Genomic DNA, 8,854 nt, shown 5'->3' on the forward strand with positions numbered 1-8,854 from the left:
TGTAAGTACTACGAGCTTTGCCACTCCTGCTCTGCACTTGTAGTGTGCTGGTCAATGGTATACAGTGCACACGCAAGCAAGTTGTATCAGAATATTGAGCTGGTGCGGCTGATGAACGTGCTTTGGTCATAGAGTATCGCCGAAAGAACGGGCGATGTATCAGTTGGACGATGGTCTTATTGCTCTTTTTTATTATGCAATTGCTTTTCTTTTTTTGATGCTGCAGGGCCTGTTTAGGACTTGAAGATGCTTTCCCACGGTCCTAAGCTGTTGCGTGCCACGTCACTTAGAAGCCGACATTGACTGGGCCTAGCTGTGCTAAAGTTGCCATGGTCTCGGCCGGTATCAGTGGGTTCCATTCAGCCCAATTGCTCCCTGCATCAAATATTACTACGGTAATGCTCTCCTCACTCGCCCAAACAATCCCCTCCTATCCGTTCGACTCTCCAGACATCATAGCTTCTAAAAAAATAATAATAAACCCGGAGCTCGGTCAACGCACAGCTCACAGTGCTTCACCCGCGCAGCTCGCGACGACCACCCAGGTGAAAGCTGTTTTTGGTGAATCGATGAAACCCTAAGTGTTAACCTAGTTTATCAAGTGATCATGAGATAGGTAGCACACCCCAAGTGATGAAGCAAATGAAGATCATAGCATGATGATGATGATACCATTATGATGATCAAGTGCTTGGACTTGGAAAGAAGAAAGAGAAAAACAAAAAGCTCAAGGCAAAGGTATAAATCATAGGAGCTATTTTGTTTTGGTGATCAAGACACTTAAAGAGTGTGATCACATTTAGGTTTGATAGCCATACTATTAAGAGGGGTGAAACTCGTATCGGAATGCGGTTATTAAAGTGCCACTAGATGCTCTAACTCATTGCATATGCATTTAGGATCTAGTGGAGTGCTAACACCCTTGAAAATGTTTGTGAAAATATGCTAACACATGTGCACAAGGTGGTACACTTGGTGGTTGGCACATTTGAGCAAGGGTGAAATAGATAGAGTTGAAAATGAGTTAGTCACGCTAGTTACAGAGTGACCGGACGCGTCCGGTATGGTGACCGGACACGTCCGGTATTTGGCGACGAACTCAACGACCGGACGCGTCCGGTCGCCACACCGGACACGTCCGGTGTGAATCAGAAAACGCTGTGTTCGGCAGAGTAGTCGATCGGACGCTGGCAGCGTCCGGTCCGGTGTGACCGGACGCGTCCGGTCGAGCGTAGATGCTTACTGTACTCCACCGGACGCTGAGGCTCAGCGCCCGGTCAGTTTCTAACAGACGTGTCCGATCGGCATAGTGGCTTACTGGACTCGACCAGACTCGGTGGCTCAGCGTCCGGTCATTCGTAGTTCAGCGTCCGGTCTGAGCGTCCGATCGCATGAAAGTGTGGGCTGCAACGGCTACCTTGTCTTGAACTGGACACGTGGTGGTCTGGGAGAGATCGAACGCGTCCGGTCGACCTATCGGACACGTCCGGTATTCACGACCGGAGCGTCCGGTGCTGCGTCCGGTCGATTGGACCGGAGCGTCCGGTCGACGCGCAGTCAGCCTGTTTTTTGAGCCAACGGCTCTATTTTATGGGGGCTTCTATTTAAAGCCCTATGGCCAGCTCAAGCTCACTCTCTTGGCCATTTTCATTGACATAGCAATCTTGTGAGCTTCGCCAAAGCCCTCACACTCATCTCCATCGTTGATTCATCATTTTTGTGAGATTGGGAGTGAATCTAAATGCATTGCGTGAGTGTTTGCATCTAGAGGCACTTGGTGTTCGTGTTTCGCTGCGTGATTCACTTGTTACTCTTGGTGGTTGGTGCCACCTAGACGGCTTGGAGCAGCGAGGATCGTTGAGCGGAGGTTGGTGATTGTCTCCGGCTCCAATCGTGGTGATTGTGAGGGGTTCTTGACCTTTCCCCGGTGGAGCGCCAAAAGGTACTCTAGTGAATTGCTCGTGGCTTGTGTAATCCTCATCTTGTATTAGTTATGCGGCACCCTATTGAGGGTTTGGCGTGTGAAGCCAATTAGCACGTGAACCTTCAAGTGAGTGAATCACCGCAACGAGGAATAGCTTGCTGGCAAGCAAGTGAACCTTGGTAAAAATCATTTTGTTCATCATTGATTCCAAGGTGATTGGTCTTCATTGTTATTCATCCTTATGATTGATTGGTTCCTTCATCTACACGGCGGTATAACCTTCTTGATCACTATTTTTACATTACCGCAAACTAGTTGTCAAGCTCTTTAGTGTAGCTAGTTGTGAGAGCTTGCTTACTTGGTTGGTGTGGCTCTTTAGTTAGCCTTTGAGAGCACACTAACATAGGGTAGTGTCATAGCTTTTGTGTGAATATACACTATCTAAACTAGAATTGTGGTAGGTGGCTTGCATTTTGAGTAGGCTAGCGCAACACTTGCTTCGTCTCATAATTATCTAACCTTTTTGTTAAGTGTTGTTGTAGAAATTTTTATTAGGCTATTCACCCCCCCCCCTCTAGCCATTAGGACCTTTCACCAGGGCGGAGGCCGCCCACGCACTTTCTCGTGCTCCGCCTACCTAGTTCGCCATGCCTAGGGTGGATCTCTCATGCGCATAGCTCGCGACGGCCGGGATGGAACTCGTCGATGGACAGCTCACATCAGAGCTTACCTTGCACACAGCTCGCGCTCCACTAGCATAGTGTGGAGACCCATCGCGCCCTTCTCTATCAGAGCGTCGATCTCTACGCCACCGGCGAGCTCTACACCGGTGAACTTCACATGCCGATAAGCCTCCATTCCCCTAAGCAGCAAGGAGATGTTGCGCTGAAACCACTTGCAAGCGTTTGTTTCAAGTGTTTCAAATGTTTCAAGGTATATTGCAAGTGTTTTATATCGATGTTGCAAAAGTAGATCGGAATGTTGCACAAGTTGAAATAGTGTTTCAAGTATATGTTTGATATGTTTCATCTGTTTTCAAACATATGTTGCAAGTGTTTTATCTGGATGTTGCAAAAGTAGATATGTATGTTGCATATATATGCATGTTGCAAGTGTATGTTTCAAGTGTCTCAGGTGTTTCATACGTATGTTGCAAGTGTTTCATCTGGATATTGCATATGTTTTGCAATGGCTATAGTGCTACACACGTGTTTTCTTAGTGTTTCAGACGTATATTGCAAGTGTTTCAACTGTTTCGGACATATGTTACAAGTATTTCATCTAGATGTTACAAAAGTAGATATGATATTGCACATGTTGCAGTGAGACCTACTTGTCGCAGCCGCCTGTTACAACTCCTGGGCCTGCGTGGATGCGCGTGGGAGCAAAGGCGGCGCGAGCGGCAGGGGCGGGAAATTTTAACACCCTAGTGTTATGCCTACATTTAGGCACTGCAAATCACGCATATCATGCATCATCAAGCATCCAAATCATACATGCTTAATCATGTGAATAACAAGTGAAACACTGCTTCGAAACATCTGAAACATGTTGTGAAACCTGAATGTTGCATGCCTTTGTTAGAATTGTTTTGCCCTGATTTTGTTTGCTAGGTTAGTAGAACTTGTTTGGTTATGATTGTAAATCATCTAGAATTGTTTATCACAATTTTTGGAGCAAGGTTTGTATTTGAATTATTGTCAAATTTTGCTTTAAAAATAATTATCCAAACATTAGGGTTTAAGTCAAAATTTACTTTAATTTTATAATTCAAAATCTATAATGAATTGGACGTTGGTATTAAAATCAAAGTTGTAGAGGATAAAATTTTGAGCAACTTTTATTTTTGGCCCAAAGTTTGAAACTGCTTTGATTTAGTCCAAAAATTCGTTTGAATGAAAAAGGAATTCAAATTAATTTGAAAAATCTTGTTTTTACCTTCGTGGGCCTTGCGCCTCGTTTTCGGCCCAGCCGCACCGGTGGACCAGCCTGCCTTCGCGCCGCGCCTTGCTCCCGCAGCCGCTTCGCCGACCCAGGCCCACGCCGCGCCCGCCGCTCGCCCGCACTCGCGCGCCCGTCGCTGCGCCACGCCGCGACCGCGGCAGAGAAATTCCGCCGCGTGGCGACCACACGCCGGCGTCGCCCGCCGCGCGGCAGCCGTGGCCTGACACCACGCCCACGCGCCCGCCTTCACCTGCTGGTGCCCGCACGCTCGCTCACTCCCGCCCACGTTTCCTCTCCTCCCCTCTAGAGCCGAGAGCTCGAGCTCTGCCGCTCGCCGCGCCCGCAGCTCCGCCGGCGTCGAGCTCCCGCACCACCGCGCCATTCCCCGATTGCTCACGCCCACAACTCCGCCTAGCCTTCCCTTGACTCACGCTCGTGCTTGCGCCGCCTTCCGAGCCCAGGGTGAGCTTCCCCGCGCCTCGCCACCGACGGCCATGGCGCCGCCGTGCTCGGCCACCGTGGGACTCCCCCTTCCTCCCCTGCTTAGCTGCCTGCTCGCATTCGCCAATGCCTCGCGAACCTCCTGCGCTCGCTTGCTTGCGCTGCCGTGGCCGAAGATGGCCGCCGGCCGCTGGCCGAGCCGCGCCGCCGCGCCAGCGCGCGCGCCGGCGGGGCACTCTGCCTCAGCCGGCCAGGCCGAGCCAGGCCGTGGGCTGACGCCCTGTTGGGCCGTCTCCCCCTCCCTCGTGCTCGGGCCGCGCAGGCCGGTTGTGGCCGTGGGCCAGTTCGTTTCCACGGGCTGGCCCAGTAACGTTTAAGTGATTTGATTTCCCTTTATTCTTTATTATTTAAAATCTAAAATGGTTTGAAAAATGTTTGGGTGATCAAACTTGCTCCAAATTTGTTGAAACAAACTTTTCTAGGTTCCTTATCATCAGATCTACTGGGAAAAAAATTATGCATGTCATTTTTGAAATACTCTTCTGTAGGGTTTTATTTAATCATGGATATTGCTGATAACTTGAAAAATGTGTAGAAAAATCTATAGTCTTCAGAAAAATATGATTCTAAGTTTGTTAATCTTATTATGTCATGTACTTCCTAGGAAAAATATGTTTCATGCATATGCTGTGGGAAAATTTTGAGGTGTAGTTCAAGTACTTTTAATGGCTGAGTTTTGTTATTTTTGCTAGAGAACAAATTTTGTATAAAACATGCATGTGATAATTTTTGTACAGTCATTGTATGCTATGAAGAACCTAGGAAAAATATTAATTCTATTGTTTGACACTTTTCACAGTTCAAAGTATTTTTATGTACAAAATCATGTCGTAGTTTGTGATTTTTGTGTAGGCTAATTCACTCATTCAAACACCATGAAAATCTGATGGTAGTCTAATTAGAATAGTACCATGCTACTGTAATTTTCTCAGATTTTTATAAGCACCAAAAATATAGATTGCTGTTGTAGCCCTAATTTAAAAGGAAATAAAAATAATCATCTTTAATACAAGATTAGTTAATAATAATATCTTTGGTGTATCTTTGAGGCATTTCATAAAATATGTTGACTTAACATATTAGTAGTAGAAGAGAATGCAGTAGATGACATGTGCTTGTAGTATAATTTCTTGGATGATGTTGACTACCTTGTATTTAAACATATCCATTGCATTCATCTCCTTCGATGCACCGTTTGCATAATCACTTACGCGCATTGCATCATACAGGATCGCAAACCAAGAACCCAGTCATCATACCCGAGGAGCTCGAGGAGCAGCTCGAGGTGCAGCAGCAGGAAGTGCCAGAAGCCGACGAGGAGGACGTTGAGGAACTTCCGGAGTGCCCCGATCACCGCCCGAGCTCCTTTGAGAGAGGCAAGCCCCGGAGCATTTTTCTCCCGGTTTGCAATTATTTAATTAAATGCTTTACTTTAATTGATGCATTACGTTTAGGAGTTGTTTGCAACCGTTGCTGCATTATACCTTGTTTACCTTTGTTATACTATATCCTTGTTACCCTGGTATCCGCAGTCGAGTCAATGCTTAGCTAGCTTAGACCGGTAGAAGTCGGGTGATTTCCTGTCACCTGCGAGCTATAGGTGGTTACCTGGATCTGCTTGGATGACTATAGAGTCATGGTATAACTAAGTGTTAAATGAAGTTGAGACCGGACGGAGACTTGTAGAGTTTTGGACTGTAGTGTTTCCGTCTGTGTCGATTAAGGACCGACCGTTGTTGGGCCTCAAGTCATGTTGAACGCATGCCTTACATTTAGCTGGCCGGATAAAGTACCTTCCGACCGTGAAGCTGGGAGATTTTTCAGGCCGAGTAGATTGCCCGCAACGCACTGTGCCGGAGCAGGTGTGGTAGGACACGGGGGCGGGATGATAAGACCAAAGTGCAGTCGGTCGGCCCCTGGGTACATGTGGTTCCTGGCAAACTCGAGATTCCTGGAAAGTTGACTCGATGATCAATATCTCACTTTAGTGGGTGAGTGAGGTTTGTGTAAGGAATAAATCACCAGCTGGTTAGGAATCGATTCGAATCGCCATCGCTCCTGGATAGTGAGCACTTGACTTGAGTTACTTCATCGTAGTAAATGTTTATGGAACACTTGGACAGTTTTAATGAATATGACAGTATGGAAGTTATTTAATGATCGTTGGTTATCATTATCTGCTTAATCACATGTTTACTCTAGTATAGGTGCAAATCTAGTCGACAGGTTAATAATAATTAACTTGGCAAAAAGGCTTTTCTAAAGGTTCTCGAAATGCTAAAAATACTTCTTTTTGCAAATGAGTCAGCTACCCTACTATAAAGCCCTTCATGATCCTTGGTGTCATTTATTTTTGGTTATGTCGGGTAAGTCTAGCTGAGTACCTTCTCGTACTCAGGGTTTTATTCCCACTTGTTGCAGATGGGCAGATGTATTATGGCTACTGTATCAACTGCCTTTATCCTGCGATGGGTGATGCTTAGGACCATGGGCATGGTCATTCCTTACGTCTCATCTGATGCTTTTGTTGGAGATGATCATTCGCTGGCACTATATTTAAACTCCGCGTGAGTGTGTGTGGTTTGAACAAATGACTTCCGCTACTTTTATTCGAACTGGTTTGTAATAACTATGTTTAAACTCTGATGTACCTATGATGCGAACTTTTATGTAAGTTGTGATGGTGACCGCTAAACTTATTACGATCATGGCTGGGACACGAGTTGGTTTGAAATCCTTCGTGATTTCATGGACTACCGGGTTATACGGGCTTAAGTTTGTTCAATCGTCTGCTCTAGTGGATGATTTTCTTACTTAATTTCGTATAATTGGTCGGTTCTGTCACAGCTGGTATCAGAGCATGGTTTAGCGTATTACTGTTCACAAGTGTATTTAAAACAAAAAGGCATTTGGAAAACATGATTTTTAAACTATAAAGTGTGCCAGTGATCATATCCTTTACGCCCAGTTAAGGACTTTAGGTGGCTTAATTAAGTACTGACCTGGGGTTCTTGCATCATATTTCTCTTTCGTCGCTCATACGGCGTGCTATTGTATGAGTGCCACTTGTTTGAGTGGTAATGTATGGATCATTTGCCTCTACGCCTCGGTAAGTGTGAGTTGTGAGAGCATGATCGGATACACCACCGATCGAGGGTGAATGCTTATATGATGCTGGAGTAATTACATGTTCTACGTATGTTTTACAAAGGTATCTCATGAATGGGTCTTCTGTCTGTTGAGGCGATGCCGTCAGTAGGACGATGGTTCGGGTAGTTACTACCGTTGTACACGTATCTGGAGATTCGTGTAGAGCATGTAGATAAAACTTTACTGCTTTTATGCATTCATTGGAAATTTGGGCTGAAATGAATCTTCTGCAGGTACATAACAACGCTATCATGTAGAACGTATTAGCTACGTATTGAGAGATCGTTGTATGCCACCGAATTCGTCGTTAGAAATTATTTATTTCCTAAGTTTGTGAGAACGTACGACACGTACATACATCATGTTACTTGTGCATCTCATTCATCTCATGCATTCCTCCCCTTATAAATTGATTATCTCATTTTGATAAAAGTTGTATCACCAAAAATATGTTTCCCCGAGGTAATAAAAGAACTTTTGCTACAGATGGCCCGCACGAAGCAGACCGCCCGTAAGTCCACTGGAGGAAGAGCACCTCGATGTCCGTTGGCCCTAAGGGAGCACCGCACCACGGACACCTTCTTGAGCGAGTTTGGCATGCCGACTTTGCTTTGGAGAGTGCTCCATGATGTGGGGTACCCAGAGGGTCAAGAGCCGGTGTACTCTTGGAACGAGAGCCAGTTAGCAGAGGATGGACTCGCGATGGTGGAGATCACGGTTCCCGCTCTCGGTGATGCTCCAGATTGGGATGGTTGGCATTTGGAGTTTGAGGGTCACACTCCAGCTGAGGGTGTAGAGGGAGCAGCCTTTCGTGTCATCAGGGACATTATGAGCAGATTTCCCAGTGAGCTTGCAGCAGCTCTGGCTGGTACTTTTCCTAGGGATGATCCTCGTGATGCCATTTGGGTTCAGCCTCAAGGAAGTGCGTTAGTCAGAGGTCTAGCTGAGGGACAGGCTAGCGACAACCAGGCAATGAGTGCTATGTTCACCGCCATCAGAGCGTATGAGGGTCTCGAGAGTACCTACTGGACTTTGACTGGCTTGCGTAGTGAGGATAAGCTCAAAGAGAGGAAGCAGAAGAAGAGACAGGCACGTGCTATAGCTAGCTTGCAGGAGCAGTTGGCTGATATGAACTTACAGCGAGATCAGGCAGTTGAAAGAGGTGATAGAGCTATGCAGCGAGTGCATACGTTGACTCAAGCCAACAACAATGCAGACCGCATGATTGGACAGTTGGTTCAGGAAAGGAATGAAGCCTGGAACGCAAGAAACCTTTTGCTGCAGAGGGTCGATGAGCTAGAGGAATACAACGGCTACTTGCACGAGGAGTTTCAC

Source organism: Miscanthus floridulus, chromosome 5, assembly GCF_019320115.1.
Source record: "Miscanthus floridulus cultivar M001 chromosome 5, ASM1932011v1, whole genome shotgun sequence".
NCBI lineage: Eukaryota > Viridiplantae > Streptophyta > Magnoliopsida > Poales > Poaceae > Miscanthus > Miscanthus floridulus.